We start from the raw sequence: 20,192 nt of genomic DNA, 5'->3' as shown, positions 1-20,192 counted from the left end.
CAATGTCCTGGAGGCAGGGGGGTGCTCAGTCAACAGTGGCTATGCAAATAGAATACAGTGTTAAGCAGGGGGGATCAAACCAATGAAACAGAAGGGGTCTTAGAAACAGAATCCAGAAGCATACCAACACCAGAGCGATGCTCTAGTTTTCATTGTCTCTCATGTTAATAAATATTAGGGGACAGCAGTGGTGCACCTTGCTGAGTGCACATTACACTGCTCAAGGACCCAAATTAAGCCCCTATCCCACCTGCAGTGGGGGGGAACTTCACAAGTAGTGAAGCAGTGCTACAAGTGTTGGTCTTTCTCTAACTCTCCTGTTATAAATTATTATTACTAAAATACTTTAGACTTTATTAATTTTTTAAACTTTACTTGATAGAACACAAAAAAATTGAGAGAAGGGACACTGAAAGGGAAAGAGAAACAGAGAGATACCTACAGCCCTGATCACGGCTTGTGAAGCTTTCCCTCCTGTAGGTGGGGACTGGGGGCTTGAACCCAGGTCCTTGTGCATAGTATCATGTGCGCTTAACCAGGTGTGCCACCACTTGGTCCCCTATAAACCTTTTTTTTTAATTGGAAAAAAAAAAAGAACAGAAGGGTTGGAGTACTCAGGGTGAGATCTGACTGGGCTAGAAGCAGGAAGGGAGGGGCTGTGAGCTGAGAAACCTTCTAGAAGCTGGAAAAGGTGAGGCAAGGACCCTGATTCCTCCCAAACTGGCCCTGCCCACACCTCAACTAAGGACAAGACAGAATGCAGAAGTACTGCTGGAGTGCAGGGGTCCCAGTGGGAAAACAAGAGGGACAGGCTTGGGGGTGACAGTCTGGGAGCTGCAACGGTGAGGCTGCAGCATGGCCTGGCCGGCCTGCCTGGGCTCTGGACACTTGTGAATGCTGGCTCCCTGATGGCGGCTAGTGCTGTGACAACAGGGCCCTTCCAGGAGGCAGTACAGTCTTGGGGTACAGAAAGGGAAAATGAAGGGGTAAGAAGAAACCTCAGCCCCAGTCTTCTGCTGGGTGACATTTGGGTCCCCTCCTCAGGTGGGGCATGTGCCACTCTCCCCCAACAGAGCAGGGGGAGCTCCAGGACTTCAGGGCCCTGGTGGTGGCAGGGAAGCATGAATGGGGCCTGCTTGGCTGGTGCTGTAAGAAGCTATGCCTGGGCAGAGGGCATCCCAACCACATAGTACCTTTTGGGGCCATGGTGTGGCAGGAGGCAGTGAAGTCTTGGATCCACAGGATAGTGTGCTTCTCTCTCCTCTAGTAAAAGCAGCATCACAATCCCCTCCCCATGTGAAGATGGGATAGGACAGGTAGCACACAGGGCTGCTTCTAGAATTCCACACCCCCATCCCCAGGGTCAACCAACCTTTAGCTCAGCAGAAACAGGAACTGTGCCCTCCCCTTCACCGATAGTTGAGTACAGTGGCTAAGCCTGAGGTCCCTCCCTGTGCAAAAACAGGGAGTGGCACCCACAGCCCACCCATCTGGAGGCCACTGATTTCCCCTCCCCCCAACTTCACTGGCACTTACTTCCTGAATGTGAGGGCGGGGAGCTTAAGCTAATGACTAGCACAGATGATAGTGCCAGGCAGTGATAGTGATAACACAGGTGCAATGCTTTCATCTTTGGGAAGCCTTCTTCTGCCCCAGGCTAGAGTCCATATGGCATTACTGAAAATGGATGCCAGCAACCACCCCCCCCCCCGACCTACCAGTGATGATATCAGTGGACTGAAGCTCCCTTGAAGACTTCCCACTGGTGGTTTGGGAGGTGGCACGGTAGATCAAACACTGGACTCTCAAGCATGAGGTCCCAAATTCAACCCCCAGCACCAAATGTACCAGAATGATGTCTGATTTTCTTTTTCTTTCCTCCTATCTTTCTCATTAATAAATAAAATATTGAAAAAAATACATCTAAAAATAAAAGACTACTTCCCTCTGTAGCCTGAGAGGTGGTGCAGTAGATAAAAGCACTGAACTCTCATGTATGAGGGCCTGAGTTCAATCTCTGACATCATGACATATTCTGGTTCTCTGCCAACTTATCTTTCTCATAAATAAATGCAAAAGGAAAACATCCTTTTCTAGAAGATGAGAGCCTACCTGACTTGTTAGAATATATTTGTAGAAAAAAAAAAAAAGAATATATTTGTAGAGACACCAGAGCATCACTTAGCTCTGCCACAAGGTGGCATTGAGGACTGAGCCTAGGCCCTCTGGCATCAAAGTCTGATGTGCTACTTCTGTGCTATCTCCCTGTCTCCCCCCCCCCATTTAATATGGACTTATGACTTGGTCCTAAACAGGACATTTGCTTCCTACCCTCCCTGTTCTCTTTTTATTTATTTTATTATTGGATAGAGACAGACAGAAATTGAGAGGGGAGGGGGAGACCGAGAGGGGAGGGGGAGACCAAGAGGGAAAGAGACAGACACCTGCAGCCCTGCTTCACCACTCATGAAGCTTTCCCCCTGCAAGTGGGGACCAGGGTCTTGAACCTGGGTCCTTTCGCATTGAAATGTGAGCGCTTAACCAGGTGCACCACCACTTGGCCCCTCCCTGTTCCCATCCAAGCTAGAAGGGATGTGTCCAAGGACCTCACACTAGGAGGGAGGCTGAGAAGTGCTGGTACCCCCAAAAGAGCTTCCTTTAGTGGTGGGAGGTGGCGCAGTGGATAAAGCATCGAACTCTCAAGCATGAGGTCCTGAGTTCAGTCCCTGGTGGCACATGTGCCAGAGTGATGTCTGGTTCTTTCTCTCTCTCCTCCTATCTTTCTCATTAATAAATAAAATCTTAAAAAAAAAAAAAAGCTTCCTCCAGAGGCTCCTCCCTCCCCCGCCCCAGCACACTACTGACTACTTCTGTATCACTTCTATTCAAACATTTGTTTCTGCTGGCTCCAAGACTGGGTGACTTCACAAAACTCAGTCCTCCCTCCTCAGCTTCTGGATTTAACTCTAACAGAGATGTGTGGCAGCATCCCCACACCAACAGGTCATGCTCAAACCTGAAGTTTGATTTTTTATTTTTTTTTCTTTTTTTGCCTCTTGGGTTATTGTTGGGGCTCGGTGCCTGCACTATGAATCCACTGCTCCTGGAGGCCATTTTTTTCCCCTTCTGTTGCCTTTGTTGTTGTAGCCTTGTTGCAGTTATCATTGTTGTTGATGTCATTCGTTGTTGCATAGGACAGAGAGAAATGGAGAGAGGAGGGGGAAGACAGAGAGAGGGAGAGAAAGACACCTGCAGACTTGCTTCACTGCCTGTGAAGTGACTCCCCTGCAGGTGGGGAGCTGGGGGCTCAAACTGGGATCCTTACACTGGTCCTTGCGCTTTGCGCCATGTGCGCTTAACCTGCTGCAGTACCGCCCAACCACCTTCAGTTTTTATTAAATGAAATTAATTTATTTATTCCCTTTTGTTGCCCTTGTTTTATTGTTGCAGCATTTATTATTGTTGTTGTTACTGATGTCACTGTTGTTGGATAAGACAGAGAGAAAAGAGAGGAGGGGAAGACAGAGAGGGGGAAAGAAAGACACCTGTAGACCTGCTTCACTGCCTGTGAAGTGACTCCCCTGCAGGTGGGGAGCCAGGGGCTCGAACTGGGATCCTTATGCCAGTCCTTGCATTTTGTGCCACCTGCGCTTAACCCGCTGTGCTACCGCCCGACTCCCTGTTTTTTTTTTTAAGCTTCTGAAGCTGTCTCCTTGAAGCTGGAGACCAGAGGCTTGAAACCTGGTCTTCACACACTGTAACATGTACACCCTACCAAGTACGCCACTTCCTGGTCCCTTGATTTATCTTTTTTTACATTTTTAAAATATTTTATTTTAAGGAGTCAGGCTGTAGTGCTGTGGGTTAAGCGCAGGTGGCACAAAGTGCAAGGATCGGCATAAGGATCCCAGCTGTTAAGTCTGATGAAGTTCACTTTGCTAGACCAGCCCAGGCAATGCATAGACCCATTTGCTCAGGAAATCAGTGACTTACCACAGAATAGCCAGGTGGAAGGGTGCAGAGTGCCAGGCATCCAGGCATGGGGAGAGTTTCTTAGCCTGCACTGGGGTGTCATGCTCTCCCAATCTCCACTCAGGCACCACCATAGTCTCCGTATAGTCTCTCAAGTCCCTGTCTCTTGGGTTCTTACAGAGACTTCATTACATGGAATGGCTTTTTTCCTCTTTTTTTTTTGTCATTGGGACCTCATGCCTACATGATTACACTGTTCCTGGTTGGCTTTTCTTTCCCCCTTTCAATTCCAGCCAGAAAGAGATGGAAGTGGGAGATGGAGATGGAAAGACAGCACAGCACTGCCCCAACATTCATGGAGCTTCCCCTTGGTTCCATGCAAGGTCCTCCCATGTGCGTTTTGGGGCTTGAACCCCCCTCCTTAAACATGGTACTGTTCATTTTACCTATAAACTCCTGTCCCCGGCATGATTGAAAAATATTTATTTGGGGGATGGGTGGTGGCACACCTGGTTGAGTGTATGTGTTACAATGCACAAGAACCCAGGTTCGAGCCCCTGGTTCCCATCTGTAGGGGGAAAGCTTCATGAATGGTGAAACACTGCTGCAGTGGTGTAAGGATCCCAGGTGTGTCTCTCTGTCTTTCTCCCTCTCTACCTTCCCCCTCCTTTTCAATTTCTGGCTGTCTCCATCCAATAAATAAAATGATTAAAGAAAGTTAAAATTTTTTTATTTGAAAGAGAGGAGAGAGCCAGAGCATCACTCTGGTACATTCAATTTGGGGATTGAACTCAAGACATCACAGCACCAGAACTCACTCTCTTTTTAAATTTTTATTTATTTATTTATTTATTGTCTTTTGTTGTCCTTGTTCTTTTTTTTTTAATTATTGTATTATTGTTGTTGTTATCGATGTCACTGTTGTTGGATAGGACAGAGAGAAATGGAGAGAGGTGAAGAAAGAGAAGGGGAGAGAAAGCTAGACCTGCTTCATTCACCTCTTGTGAAGTGACTCCCCTGCAGGTAGGGAGCCAGGGGCTCGAACATGTATATGACCTGGGAGGTGGTGCAGTGAATAAAGCACAGGAATCTCAAGCATGAGATCCATCCCCACTGTCACATGTGCTAGAGTGATGCTCTCCTCCTCTTTCCCTCTCTCATGATCAATAAATGATTCATTCAATAACACATTCTTATGATGCTTGACACAAGAAATTCCAAGATTTATAGGAGATTTAAGCCAGGAACTTTGAAAATCAAATTGTGAAAACTATGCTCTGCTGATGTGAATGACCAAACTTTTTTCCTACAAATCACAATATGGCATATACAGTAGCTCATAATTTGTATAGGTAATACAAATAGGTAATAGTTGTATAGGTAATATTTTTTTACTATTATAACTTAATTTTAAAAATATTTATTTATTCCCTTTTGTTTTTTGTTGTAGTTATTATTGTTGTTTTTATTGATGTCGTTGTTGGATAGGACAGAGAGAAATGGAGAGAGAAGGGGAAGACAGAGGGGGGGAAAGATAGATACCTGCAGACCTGCTTCACCGCTTGTGAAGTGACTCCCCTGCAGGTGGGGAGCCGGGGGCTCGAATCGGGATCCTTATGCTGGTCCTTGCGCTTTGCGCCACCTGCGCTTAGCCCACTGTGCTGCCACCCGACTTTTTTTGTGTGTGCAGTTGAGGCCTCAGGTACAGTGGGGTTTTCCTGCTCTGGGACATTTTTTAAGTTAACTAAACTCCTTACTTAGATAAAATTTATTTTACTTTATTCTACTTATTTACTTGATAGAGACAGAAATCAAGAAAATGCAGGAAGACAGAGAGGGAGACATTAGCAGTAAAGCTTTCCCCTGAAGCTGGGGAGTGTGAGCTGGACCCCTGAGTATTGTAACATGTTTACACATGTACCATCCAGACCCGTGGGCCACTTTTTCATTCAGAGATGATGGGGACGCAGCACCACACACCTCCCACGTGATCCTGAGCCAGAACCTGCGGTGCTAGCAAAATAAGGCACCGGCCCTGCCCTGCCCTACTTGGTGAGCCTCCCTGCCTTATGTTCCAGAAAATCTAGGACCTTTATATGCTAGTCCTTAGTCCTTTATCTGGAATTAAAAAAGAAAGAAAAAAAGAAAGAAAGAAAAGGAAAAGGAAGGAGTGGAGACGCATGAAATTCCCAGAGCGTTTTAACCCACACCTGGACATTCTTTTGGCTGCAAGTGCATTTATCTATTGAGCGTGGCTGTGTGTCAATAAAGCTTTATTTACAAATGCAGGCGGCCACAGTTGTACCGGGCTGGAGATTTACTTTATCTCCTCAGCAGAAAATGGCGAGGACCGGCTGGAACTGCAGCCTAGTACAGTGCTCTGCTCCTGCGCCACTGGGAAGGAACTGGGTCCCAAAGCCTTCAAAATCCCAGCGAGATGAAAAAGCCTGGGAACCAGGGCTTCTGGAGCCCGTCCTGCCTCTGCGTGCACAGCTGCACTAGGGGCTGGGCACCTGGCTCTAGCCACCAGCTCACACTGTTCCCCGCACATGGACCCCAGGAATCTAGGTAGGCTGCAGCCGCTCCCCAGGCCTCCCGGAGCAGGCGCACCCGGACTCACCGGGCCTTATTTCTCGGCACCACCCACTCCCTACCGACGCCAAATAAGTCCCCAGGCCCGCCCGTCCCACTGCGTGCGCGGCCCCGCCACCTGCGTCACTAGGAAGCGCGTGCCCGAGCCGCCGCCGCCGCCGCCGCCGCCGCCGCCGAATCCCCAACAAGGAGCTGAGCCCACAGCCGCCGCCGCCCCGGCCGCTCCAGTCGTCGCCGCCCCTGCCGCCTGCGGGCACCCGCGCAGGCTCGGCCGCGGCTCAGGTAAGCGCCCGGCGCCCCCCGCGGAGAGGCCTCTTGCTCCGTCGCGCGCCGCCGTCCAGTCAGGGGTCCCTGCGGAGCGTCAGGACGTTACGGCGGGGGGAGGGGAGGCGGGGGAGGGGCGGCGGCGCGCGGCGGGCGTAGCGTCAGCGTCGGCGTGGCGTCGGCGGCGTCGCTTCCATCTTGGCGGAGGGCTCAGGGAAGGCCCTCGGTGGCACCGGTTCCGGTTCGGCCCGTGCCGCCTGGACGTGGCGGTGTGGTGGCTACACAGGCCTGCTCCCCTCGGGCGGCGCGCCCGTGCGTTCCCAACTCTCCCCCTTGGGTGCCTGTGCCCCCACGGAGTCTCGTCCATATGTCTCCCATCCCCACCGCCGCCGCCCCTCCAGCCGCGTGGAAGTCATGTCCTCACGCCGGGACCTCAGGGGCTGCGGCCTCCGGTGGGAGCGGGGGTCCGCGTGGCCCCGGGCCAGATTGTCCCCAGCACCCCGCATGCACCGTGTGACGTCAGCTGTTGCCCTTTGCGAAGCTGGACTGTGCCCCGGGGCAGCAGGCTGTGGCTTGAGGACGGGCTCCGGCGGGTTTGGTGAAAAACGATGAAGGGACCGGGTGGGGGGGGGCAGGAAATACGCCCCACCTGGGAGCCAGCTGCAAGGAGATTTGGGAATACGGCTGGATTTTAGTCCCGTGCGCTCCACACTCCCAGCCCCTGGAATTAACCAGGTTGAACGTTCTTGGTAATTGGTTACACTGTTCGGGTAGGCAGTGTCTGCGTAGAACCTCGGGACATTTCCTTCCTTTTTCTTTTCTTAATGTTTACTTTTTAATAAGAGAAATACAGAGAGAAAGGCAGAAAAACACACCAGAGCGTTGGTCAGCACTGGTGGTGCTGGGGATTGACCCTGGGACCTCAGAGCCTCAGGCATGAGTCTTTTTCAGAACCATCTACCTCTCAAGGTGTTTTCGCTCAGGCTATTTGGTTTCCAATGGTCCTGGCTGCAGGTAAAGGCCAGTCTTTCCTATGCACATCTGTCGTTCCGGACACCCGGCATACATCCAGCAGACCCCCCTCCCCCCCAAGGAGCCACATTAGGGGTGGGGGAGGGGTGTCAATAAGGCCCTGCTACATACCGGGTAACTTTGTAATTCATTTGACTGCTTGACTTTTCTGTTCAGCCAAAATTTTATTTATTATTGTTGAGGTTCTTTTGCTAACACTGCATATGCAGCCATTTGAATGACAGGCCTATTTATTTATTTTTTTAGAGCGAGGGAGAGAGACACAATGAAAGAGACCACAGCACCAAAGTTTTCTCCATTGCAGTGGGGGCTGGGGTCAAACGTGGTGTGCACATATGGCGAAGCAGCGCACTGTCCAAGTGAGCTATTTTGAATGGTAGTGTGTTAAAGATTTTTTTTTTTGCCTGGGGGGGGTAGATAGCATAATGGTTATGCAAAGAGACTCATATCTGACATTCTGAAGCCCCAGGTTCAGACTCCTGCACCACCACCATAAGCCAGAGCTGAGGAGTGCTCTAGTAAAAAATATACATACATATATAGCTATATAGATATAAATATATATGGGCCAGGTGGTGACACACCTGATTAAAGGCTCACATTAACAGTGCATAAGGACCCAGGTTCAAGCCCCTTGTCCGTCACCTGCAGGGGGAAAGCTTCACAAGAGGTAAAGCAGGGCTGCAAGTGTCTCTGTCTCTCTCCTCTATCTCCCCACTCCCCTTTCAATTTCTGTCTCTATTCAATAATAAATAAAAATACGTAACAAATAAATTACCAAAAATGTTTTACGTAGGACTTGATGAGTTGGGAGAAACCATTACCACAATCTTGAGAGTTTCCTCCTCCTCCTCCTTGTATTTGCTTTACTTTACGATAAGAACACACAATCCATGAACTTTTGTCAGCAACCACTTAGGCATACAGTCCGTTTTACTTTGTTGTAGGGAAGAACTTGAAGAGGTTACTGAAACTTCCCATCCTGATGCTTTTTGTTTTCCCTCCCTAGGCACTGGGTTTGACTATTTTGAATTCCTCCTAAAAATGTTATAATGTAGCATTTGTTCTGTATCCAGCTTCTTTACATTTAGTGTAATGTTTCCATATTTATTTCTATAGTTGCAAATGACAAAAATTCCTCCTTTTCCCTCTCCCTCTTCTTGTCACTGGGGCATTATCACTTATGGCTGACCTTTTTTTTTTTTTTGCATCCAGGCTTATTGCTGGGGCTAGGTGGGTCTCTGCACTATGAATCCACTGCTCCTGGCAGACATCTTTTTTTCATTGTTATTGGATAGAACAGAGAAATTGAGAGAGGACGGGAAAATAGAGAGGGACAGAGAAAGATAGATAGAAACCTGCGGACCAGGGAGTCAGGCAGTGGTGCAGCGGGTTAAGCACACGTGGCGCAAAGCACAAGGACCTGCTCGAGCCCCCCGGCTCCCCACCTGCAGGGGAGTCACTTCACAGGCGGTGAAGCAGGTCTGCAGGTGTCTATCTTTCTCTCCCCTCTCTGTCTTCCCCTCCTCTCTCCATTTCTCTCTGTCCTATCCACCAACAATGACATCAATAGCCACAACAATGTTAAACAAGGGCAACAAAAGGGAAAATAATAATAATAAAAAGATACCTGCTTTACCACTTGCAAAGTGACCCTGCTGCAGATGGGAAGCTGGGGGTTCGAACTGGGATCTTTGCACTCTGTATGCTTAACCTGGTGCCCTGCTGCCATTTTTATTTATTTATTTTTTATTATCTTTATTTATTTATTGGATAGAGAGCTGGAAATTGAGGGGAAGGGAGAGAGAGAGACAGAGAGGCGCCCGTAGCCCTGCTTCGCCACTCATGAAGCTTCCCTCCTCAGGGATCTTGCGCATTGTAACACGTGCACTCAACTGGGTGCACCACCACCCAGCCCCTCCAATCAATTTTTAAAATGTGTGACTAATACTGTTTTACAGCTCCACACTGCATCCAGGGCTGATTTACTTATTTTTACCAGAGCACTGCTCAACTCTGGCTAATGGTGTGTGTAGGGTGTGAATCTTAAGAGCCTCAGGCATGAGAGTCTTCTTACATAATCATTAAGCTATATCCCCACCCTATAGCTGACTTACTCTTATTTGATTTTATTTTATTTATTGATGAGAAAGATAAAAGAGAAAGAACCAGACATCACCCTGGTACATGGGCTGCTGGGGATTGAACTCAGGGCCATGCTTTGAGAGTCCAGTGCTTTATCCACTGTGCCACCTCCCAGATCTATCTTTTTTTTTTTCCTAGTTATTTACTCTTTTAAAAAAATTACTTATGGAAATATTGACAAAACCATAGGATAAGAGGGTACAATTGTACAACATTCCCATCGACTTAATTTTAAAGAGGGAGCAGAGCACACCAAAGCTTCCCCAGTGCCTGGGGCAAGAAGGCTAAAATCCTGGGCTGCACCAAGTAGGCCCCTTTGCAAGTAAGTCACCACTGTGGCTCAATTCCTCCTTTTTAGAAGTTAAATTAAGTTTCATTTTGTGTACACATATCCTTTATTGTCTGCACATGGACATTTTGATTACTTCCACATACTGGCTTTTGTAAATAAAGCTGCAGTGAACAGGGAGCAGAGTAGCCCTTAGAGATCCTGAGTTTATTCCTTGTGGATTTTTTTTTTTTTTGCCTCCAGGGTTATCACTGGGGCTTGGTGCCTTCAATATGAATCCACTGCTCCTGGAGGCCATCTTTTTTCTGTTGTTGTTGCTATCACTGTTGTTGGATAGGACACAGAAATTGAGAGAGGAGGGGAAGACAGAGAGGGGGGAGAGAAAGACACCTGCAGATCTTCTTCACCACCTGTGAAATGACCCCCTTGCAGGTGGGGAGCCAGGGACTTGAACTGGAAACCTTGTATTGGTCCTTGCATTTTATACTATATGCACTTAACCTGGTGTACTACTATCCGGCCCCCTTCCTTGTGGATTTATATCCCAAAGTAGATTGTTGTAACTGAGGAGATAGTGTAATGGTTCTGCAAAAAGACTTTCATGCTTGAGGGAACAGAGGTCCTAAATTCCTGGCATTACCATAAACTAGAGCTGAGTGTAGTCTGGCTAAAAAAAGAGAAAGAATAGGGGAATTGGGCGGTACTGAAGCGGGGTAAGCTAGGTGAAGCAGGTCTGCAGGTGTCTATCGTTTGGTCTCTTCCCCTCTCTCAATTTCTCTCTGTCCTATCCAGCAACTTTGACAGCAATAACAACAACGATAAATAACAAGGGCAACAAAAGGGAAAAAATAGCCTCCAGGAGCAGTGGATTCATAGTGCAGGCACCGAGTCCCAGTGATAACCCTGGAGGCAAAAAAAAAAAAAAAAAAAGGAAAGAAAAAAAAACAGGTGGCGCATGTAGTTAAGTGCACATGTTACAATGTGCAAAGACCCTGGTCTGAGCCCCAGATCCCTACCTGCAGGGGGAACACTTTGCAAGTGGTGAAGCAGGGCTGCAGGTGTCTCTCTGTCTCTCTCCCTCTTATCTCCCTCTTCCCTTTCAATTTCTGGCTGTTTCTATCCACTAAATAAAGATAATAAAAAATATGTTTATAAAAGAAAGAGAATATTGCTATATACCATTATATTTTCTTCTATAGCCTTTTTTTTAAATTTGAGGATTAATAGTTTACAATGTAATCTTTTTTTTTAATTTTTAAATTTTATTTATTCCCTTTTGTTGCCCTTTTTTTTATTGTTGTAGTTATTATTGTTGTTGTCGTCATTGTTGGATAGGACAGAGAGAAATGGAGAGAGGAGGGGAAGACAGAGAGGAGGAGAGAAAGACAGACACCTGCAGACCTGCTTCACCGCCTGTGAAGTGACTCCCCTGCAAGGTGGGGAGCCGGGGCTCGAACTGGGATCCTTATGCCGGTACTTGTGCTTTGCACCACCTGCGCTTAACCCGCTGCACTACAACCCGACTCCCCCAATATAATCTTTTAAAAATATGTTTACTTAGTATTGGATAGAGACAGAAATTGAGAGGGATGATAAATGACATACTGGGAGTTGTATTGTTAAATGGGAAACGGGAATGTTATGCATGTACAAACTATTGTATTTACTGTTGAATGTAAAACATTAATTCCTCAATAAAGAATTAAAAAAAAAAAAAGAAATTGAGAGGGGAGGAGGCTTTCCCTCTGCAGGTGGGGACCAGGGGCTAGAACCTGGGTCCTTGTGTGCTGTAATGTGTGCACTTAACCAGGTGTGCCACCACCTGGCCCCTTTTTATTTATTTTTTAATTGACTCCAGGGCTATCACTGGGGCTCAGTGCCTATATGAGTAAGCCACTGCTCCTGTTGGCCTTTTTTTTCCTTTTTAAATTTATTTTTTACAAATTGAGAGGGAAGGGTGGATAGGTAGTGAGAGACACCTGCAGGCTTGCTTTATCACTCATGAAGCTTCCCCCTGAAGATGGGGACTGGGGACTTGAACCTTTGTGCATGGTAACATGTACTCTGCCGGTGTATCACTGGCTGGACCCTGTCCTTTTAATCCTTTGAGGTTCCTTTATACTACTGTACATTGTGAGTGTACACATCTCCATCAACATTGCACTATGGTCATGCACTGGATAGAGTAGATGCCTTACTAAGCACAAAATTTAGTTACTGGAATCATCTGAGAACACCAAAGACAGTCCCAAGGGAATTCCATGGGTGCGGAGCAGTGATTTGGTGTCTCTCCCTTTCTCAAGAAAATAGAATAAAAATTGGACCAAAGGGGCTGGGTGGTAGGTGCAGCAGGTTAAGTGCACGTGTCACAAAGTACAAGGACTAGTATAAGGATCCTGGTTTGAGCCCCTGGCTCCCCACCTGCAAGGGGGTTGCTTCACAAGTAATGAAGCAGGTCTGCAAGTGTCTATCTTTCTCTCTCCTCTGTTTTCCCTCCTCTCTTGATTTCTCTCTGTCCTGTCCAACAACAACAAGAACAATAATAACCATGACAATGATAAAACAACAAGGCAACAAAATTGGAAAAATAGCCTCCAGGAGCCTTGGATTCATAGTGCAGGCACCGAGCCCCAGAGATGACCTTGTCTGTATATGCTGGGGGCCCTGGGTTCATTCCCTGGTAAGGCATTAAGAAAGTTTCTTTATAGAGTATTTTACAACTTTTGGGGATGCTGGGCAGTGACACACCCAGTGCAATGCACATATTACCATGCGAAAGGACTTGGGTTCAAACTCCCAGCCCCTACCTGCACGGGGAAGGCTTCATGATGAATGCAGCAGCTGTTTCTCCCCCATCTCCCTCTCCCCTCACAATTTCTCTCTGTCTTCTCAAAATATCTTTATTTAAAAAAATTTTTTAGTGGGGGTCGGTCGGTGGCACAGTGGGTTAAGCGCACGTGGCGCAAAGCGCAGGGACCGGCGTAAGGATCCCGGTTCGAGCTCCCGGCTCCCCACCTGCAGGGGAGTCGCTTCACGGGAGGTGAAGCAGGTCTGCAGGTGTCTATCTTTCTCTCCCCCTCTCTCTCTGTCTTCCCCTTCTCTCTCCATTTCTCTCTGTCCTATCCAACAACAAAGCAACGTCAACAATGGCAATAATAACCGCAACGAGGCTGCAACGACTAGGGCAACAAAAAGGGGGAAAAATGGCCTCCAGGAGCGGTGGATTCATGGTGCAGGCACCGAGCCCAGCAATAACTCTGGAGGAAAAAAAAAAATTTTTTTTTAGTATTTTTTAATACTTGTTTATTCCCTTTTGTTGCCCTTGTTGTTTTTATTGTTGTAGTTATTATTGATGTCGTAGTTGTTGGACAGAACAGAGAGAAATGGAGGAGGGGAAGACGGGGGGGGGGGGGGGGGGGGGGGGGAGATAAGTCGCTTGTGAAGCAACTCCTCTGCAGGTGGGGAGCTGGGGGCTTGAACCGGGATCCTTTTGCTGGTCCTTGAGCTTTGTGACACCTGAAAATATCTTTATTTTTTAATTTTATTTTTATTGTTATTTTTTACCAGAGCACTGCTCAGTTCTGGCCTATGGTGGTGCGGGAGATTGAACCTGGGACTTTAGAGCCTCAGACATGAGTCTCTTTGCATAATCATTATGCCATCTACCCCAGTCCAAAATTAAGTATCTTAAAAAAAAAAAAAGAAACTTTTTGGAAGATATACTGGATGAGGGAAGTATTTATGTAGTTGTATATGTACAAATATGAGTTCTATGAATTTAGAACATCTAGAAAATTATATTTAGATCTAAGCCTTAAGATAATCCTTGATTTCCTGCTTAAACTAGGAAGGGAGGTTGCTCAAATCTCTTTTCACTGCCAGAAGATGAATTGACATGTATGGAGCTACAGAGCTAGATCCTGTCTCAGCCTGGCAGGTGTGGTGGCAGGAACATATTCAGGGAACTAGATTTAAGGCCCTGGTCTCTACCCGCAGGGGAGAGACTTCATGAATGGTGGAGCAGTGCTGCAGATGTTTCTCCATCCCTCTCTTCTCTATCTCTCTCCATAAGAAAAAGGAGGTGGGGTGGCAGGTGGTGGTGCACTGGGTTAAGGGCACATAATATGAAATGCAAGGACTTGCTCAAGGATCCCAGTTTCCCATCTGCAGGGGCATTGCTTCACGAGTGGTAAAGCAGGTCTGCAGGTGTTTTTCTCCTCCCGCCCCCATCTCCCCCTCCTCTCTCATTTTCATTCTGTTCTAGCCAATGAAATGGAAAAAAATGGCCTCTAGGAGCAGTGGATTCATAGTGCAGTCACTGAGCCCAAGCAATAACCCTGGAGGCAGGGGAAAAAAAAAAAAAACGAAGAGAGAAAGAAAAATGGCCGCTGCAAGTAGTGGAATTATTGCATAGGCACTGAGCTTCATCAGTCAACCTGGAGGAAAAATACTAATCAACCAACAAAAAGACTTATGTATTGCAGCCTGGGAGGCTCTGCTTTTTTGTCTTTTCTTCTTTCTTTTATTTTTATTTATTTATAAAATGGAAATATTGATAAGACCGTAGGATAAGAAGGGTACAATTTCGCATAGTTCCCATCACCAGAACTCTGTATCCAATCCCTTCCCTTGATAGCTTTTCTATTCTTTTTTATTAGCCTTTTAAATTTTTTTTAAAAATATTTATTTTATTTATTTATTCTCTTTTGTTGCCCTTGTTGTTTTATTGTTGTAGTTATTATTGTTGTTGTCGTTGTTGGATAGGACAGAGAGAAATGGAGAGAGGAGGGGAAGACAGAGAGGAGGAGAGAAAGACAGACACCTGCAGACCTGCTTCACCGCCTGTGAAGTGGGGAGCCGGGGTTCGAACCGGGATCCTTATGTCAGTCCTTGTGCTTTGCGCCACCTGCGCTTAACCCGCTGCGCTACAGCCCGACTCCCACCTTTAAAATTTTTTTTTAATGTCTATCCTTATCTTTATTTATTTATTTATTTATTTAAGAAAGGATTAATTAACAAAACCATAGGGTAGGAGGGGTACAACTCCACACAATTCCCACCACCCAATCTCCATATCCCACCCCCTCCCCAGTAGCTTTCCCATTCTCTATCCCTCTGGGAGCATGGACCCAGGGTCATTGTGGGTTGCAGAAAGTAGAAGGTCTGGCTTCTGTAATTGCTTCCCCGCTGAACATGGGCGTTGACTGGTCGGTCCATACTCCCAGTCTGCCTCTCTCTTTCCCTAGTAGGGTGGGTCTCTGGGGAAGCTGAGCTCCAGGACACATTGGTGGGGTCTTCAGTCCAGGGAAGCCTGGCCGGCATCCTGATGACACCTGGAACCTGGTGACTGAAAAGAGAGTTAACATACAAAGCCAAACAAATTGTTGAGCAATCATGGACCAAAAGCTTGGAATAGTGGAGAGGAAGTGTTAGGGAGGGTACTCACTGCAAACTCTAGTGTACTTCTGCTTTCTTACTTTGGTGCCATACTCCAAACTCAGTCAATTTCTGCTTTGCGTTTCTACTTTTTTTTTTATATTTTTATTTTTACATGCATAACATTCCCCAGATTCCCATTTAACAATACAACCCCCACTATTTCATTCATCATTTTTCATGGACCTATATTTAAAAAATTTTATTTATAAAAAGAAAACACTGACAAAAACCATAGTATTAGAGGGGTACAGCTCTACACAGTTCCCGCCACCAGAATTCTGTATCCTGTCCCTCCCCTTCCCTGATAGCTATCCTTTTTTTTTAACATTTATTCCCTTTTGTTGCCCTTGTTTTATTGTTGTAGTTATTATTGTTGTTATTGATGTCGTTGTTGGATAGGACAGAGAAAAATGGAGAGAGGAGAGGAATACAGAGAGGGGGAGAGAAAGACACCTGCAGACCTGCTTCACCGCCTGTGAAATGACTTCCCTACAGGTGGGGAGCTGGGGGCTCAAACTGGGATCCTTACACCAGTCCTTGTGCTTTGCGCCACCTGAGCTTAACCCATTGCACTACAACCGACTCCTAGCTTTCCTATTCTTTATCCCTCTGGGAGTATGGACCCAGGGTCATTATGGGGTGCAGAAGGTGGAAGGTCTGGCTTCTGTAAAGGACCCAGGATCATTGTGGGGTGCAGAAGGTAGAAGGTCTGACTTCTGTAATTGCTTCTCCGCTGAACATGGGAGTTGGCAGGTCAATCCATACTCCCAGCCTATCTCTCTCTTTCCTTAGTGGGGCAGGGACCTGGGGAGGTGAGGCTCCAGGACACATTGGTGGGGTCATCTGCCCAGGGAAATCCAGTTGGCATCATGGTAGCATCTGGAACCTAGTGGCTGAAAAAGAGTTAAGATCTAAAGCAGAACAAATTATTGACTAGTCATGAACCTAAAGGCAAGAATACTGCAGATGAAGATTTGGGGTCTCTGTTTTGGAAATAGCTATTAGGTCTATTTTAGGTATATTCCAAGGGGCCCATGACTTTACTAGTTTTTTCCTGAGCCTGACCTTTGATATGTAGGTGGACCCAAGTTATTGTCTAGGGAGATGGTGTCATAGTTGGCAAAAGGACTGGAAAGCTGGAACAGGAAAGAGAGTAGCAACTAAATATGGGAAAGGTATATGAATATTGTTAACTGTATACCCCATTTGATCTGGGGCCCATATTCAGCACAAGAGCCTATGTAACCTCTGCATCCCTGTAGGTCTGGGGCTCACATTCTGTGATCATGGCTAGGAACATTCCAGGCTGCACTAATTTCAGGACCCGTTTTACTTGGTTGATAGGTAGAGTATGTTATCCAACCCCCCCTTTGGAGAATGGAACATTCCTATAAAGGGGTCCAGTATGTTGTTCCTTATCAAGATGTTTTTTTTAAAATATCATTTTTTTAAAATTTATTATTTATTTTCCCTTTTTTGCCCTTGTTTTTTTATTGTTGCCTCCTTAATTACTTTCTAGTCCTACACCCTATTCTGCTAGAGCTTCACTGGTGCTTCTTGCCTGCAAGATTTTTTTTTTTTTTTTTTTTTGGGCCTCCAGGGTTATTGCTGGGGCTCAGTGTCTGCACTACGAATCTACTGCTTCTGGAGGCCATTTTTCCCCATTTTTGTTGCCCTTGTTGGATAGGACAGAGAGAAATCAAGAGAGAAGGGGAAGACAGAGGGGGAGAGGATAAACACCTGCAGACTTGCTTCACCGCTTGTAGAGCGATCCCCCTGCAGTTGTGGAGCTGGGGGTTCAAACCAGGATCCCTACACTGGTGTTTGTGTTTTGCACCATGTGTGCTTAAGTCGCCTGCAAGATTTTTGCCACTCCTGGCAGACTTTGTTTTTCTTTCAGATAGAGGTTGAAAGGCAGAGAGAGAGAGAGAGAAAGGAGGAGGAGAAGGAGACACCATATCGATGTTTCATGTTGTGAAGTGCCCCTTTTGCATGGTGCTCCTGTGTGGTGAATAGGGGCTCAAACTGAAGTCTTTGTACATGGTAAGTGTGTGCTCTGCTGGGTGAGCCGTCTCCCAGTCCCCATAACTGCTTTTAAAAAGTATTTAATATTTATCTATCTGTTTGTTTATTTTTGCCTGTAGGGTTATCGCTGGGGCTCGGTGCCTATATGAATCCACTGCCCCTAGAGGCTATTTTTTCCCTTTTGTTGCCCTTGTTTATTATTGTTGTTATTGTTGTCGTTGTTGGATAGGACAGAGAGAAATTGAGAGAGTAAAGGGAAGACAGATATAGGGAAAGAAAGACACTTACAGACCTGCTTCACCGCCTCTGAAGTGACCCTCCCTGCAGGTGGAGAGTCAGGGGCTCAAACCGGGATCCTTATGCTGGTCTTTGTGCTTTGTGCCATGTACGATTAACGCGCTGCACCACCGCCCTGCTCCCTATCTATTTTTAACCAGAACACTACTCAGCTCTGGCTTATGGTAGTGTGGAGGATTGAATCTGGGACCTCAGAGCCTCAGGTATGAGTCTTTAGCACAATCATTATAGTATCTCCCAGTCATCTCTTTTATAAGTGCTCATTTAGGTGATACTAAGTCTACTCATTTTTTAAAAATACTATTTGTTTAATTCTGGAAAGAGACATAAATTGAGAGGGAAGAGGAGATAAGAGAGGGAGAAAGAGGGAAATAGACACCTGCAGCACTGCTTCACCACTAATGAAGCTCCCTCCCCTGTAGGTGGGGACTAGGGGCTTGAACCCAGGTCCTTTCATATTATAATGTCTGCACTCAACTGGATGCACCACTCCCACCCCCCTCAGATATTTTTTAAATATTTATTTATTTATTAGTGAGATAGAAGGTGAGAAAGAGAACCAGAGCAGCACTCTGCCACATGCCAGGGATCAAACTCAAGTCCTCATGCTTGAGTGTCCAATGCTACATCCACTGTGCCACCTCCCAGACTGCCATTCATTTTGTTTAGCAGCCACCACCTGTCTCGGAACTTTCTCATGGACTCATAGAAACTCTTTCCCCATTAAGTCCTAATTCCGACTCTTCCCGTCCCTTGGTAATCTCTATTTTATTTTCTATCTATAAATATGACTATTCAAAAATTTTTTGACTATTCATGTGAATGGAATCAAATGGCATTTCTTTTGTCTCTAGCTTTTTTCTTCTAGGCAGATGCACTCAAGGATCATCTGCGTTGTAAAATGTATTGAGATCTCATTCCTTTTTAGAGCTGAACACTATTCCATTGTATGCACACATGCACACACCACATTTTGTTTATGGTTCATCCTGACGGGCATATGTGTATAGTTCCCTGCTTTGGCTATTGTGGAGAATGTTGTTACAACACTGGTGCATGAATGTCTGTTTTAGTCCCTGCTTCCCCTTCTTCTTCTTCTTCTTTTTTTTTTTTAATCTTTTTTTTTTTTTTTTTTTTAACCAGAGCACTGTTCAGCTCTGGTTTATGGTGGTGCGGGGGATTGAACCTGGGATTTTGGAGCCTCAGGCATGAGAGTCTCTTTGCATAACCATTATGCTATCTACCCCCACCCTGCTTCCCCTTCTTTGGGCTGTGGAACTAGAAGCAGAGTTACTGGATCAGCTAGAAATTCTTTTTTTTTTTTTTTGCCTCCAGGGTTATTGCTGGGACTCAGTGCCTGAACCTTGAATCCATTGCTTCTGGAGGCTTATTTTTTTTGTTGCCCTGGTTGTTTTATCATTGTAATTATTATTATTGTTTTATTGCTGCCGTTGTTGTTGGACAGGGCAGAGAGAAATGGAGAGAGGAGGGGAAGACAGAGAGGGGAAGAGAAAGATAGACACCTGCAGACCTGCTTCACTGCCTGTGAAGTGACTCCACTGCAGGTGGGGAGGCAGGGCTCCAACTGGGATCCTTATGCAGGTCCTTGTGCTTTGCACCACATGCCCTTAACCCACTGCGCTACTGCCTGATTCCTTTTTTTTTTTTTAATTATCTTTATTTATTTATTGAATAGAGACAGCCAGAAATTGAGAGGAGAAGGGAAGCTAGAGACTGAGAGAGTCAGAGATACCTGCACACCTGCTTCACCACTCGCAAAGCTTTCCCCCTGCAGGTGGGGACTGGGGGCTCGAACCCCCGGTCCTTGTGCATTGTAGCATGTGCGCTCAACCAGGTGTGCCACCACCCGGCCCCAGCTAGAAATTCTGTACTGACTTGAAGATACTTCTGAACTTCACAGGGTCTGTACCATCTTGTCTGCAGTGGTTCACAAGTGTCTTAGTTCATCCCCCACCCCTACTTTCATTTTCCATATTTTTTTCTTTTAAAAAGACTTTATTTATTAGCAGAAAAAGATTAGAAAGGAAAAGAACTAGGGCATCACTCCGGAATATGCGATGCTGGGATTCAAACTTGAGACCTCTTGTTGCAAGGTAGATGCTATATCTGCTGCATC

General features: G+C 46.3%; 2 protein-coding genes across 5 annotated transcripts in view; one reads left to right on the top strand and one right to left on the bottom strand.

The window, feature by feature from the left end:
* Positions 1-6,800, bottom strand: part of RTEL1 (regulator of telomere elongation helicase 1) — a 69,475-nt gene extending 62,675 nt beyond the window's left edge. The window contains exon 1 of the mRNA XM_060171630.1: positions 6,683-6,800. The gene's annotated coding sequence lies outside the window, so the exon portion shown is untranslated. The remainder of the gene's footprint in view (positions 1-6,682) is intronic.
* Positions 6,713-20,192, top strand: part of GMEB2 (glucocorticoid modulatory element binding protein 2) — a 39,705-nt gene continuing 26,225 nt past the window's right edge. For 2 of the 4 annotated variants that reach the window (XM_060171635.1, XM_060171633.1), the window contains exon 1: positions 6,713-6,846. The gene's annotated coding sequence lies outside the window, so the exon portion shown is untranslated. Of the gene's footprint in view, positions 6,847-17,633; positions 17,777-20,192 lie in introns of all 4 variants that reach the window. The other 2 variants (XM_060171634.1, XM_060171636.1) reach the window with 2 other exon arrangements.

This window comes from Erinaceus europaeus, chromosome 14 (assembly GCF_950295315.1).
Source record: "Erinaceus europaeus chromosome 14, mEriEur2.1, whole genome shotgun sequence".
In the NCBI taxonomy this organism is placed as follows: Eukaryota; Metazoa; Chordata; class Mammalia; order Eulipotyphla; family Erinaceidae; genus Erinaceus; species Erinaceus europaeus.
Note: the sequence above shows the minus strand (reverse complement) of the source record. Positions and strands in the feature narration are given on the sequence as shown.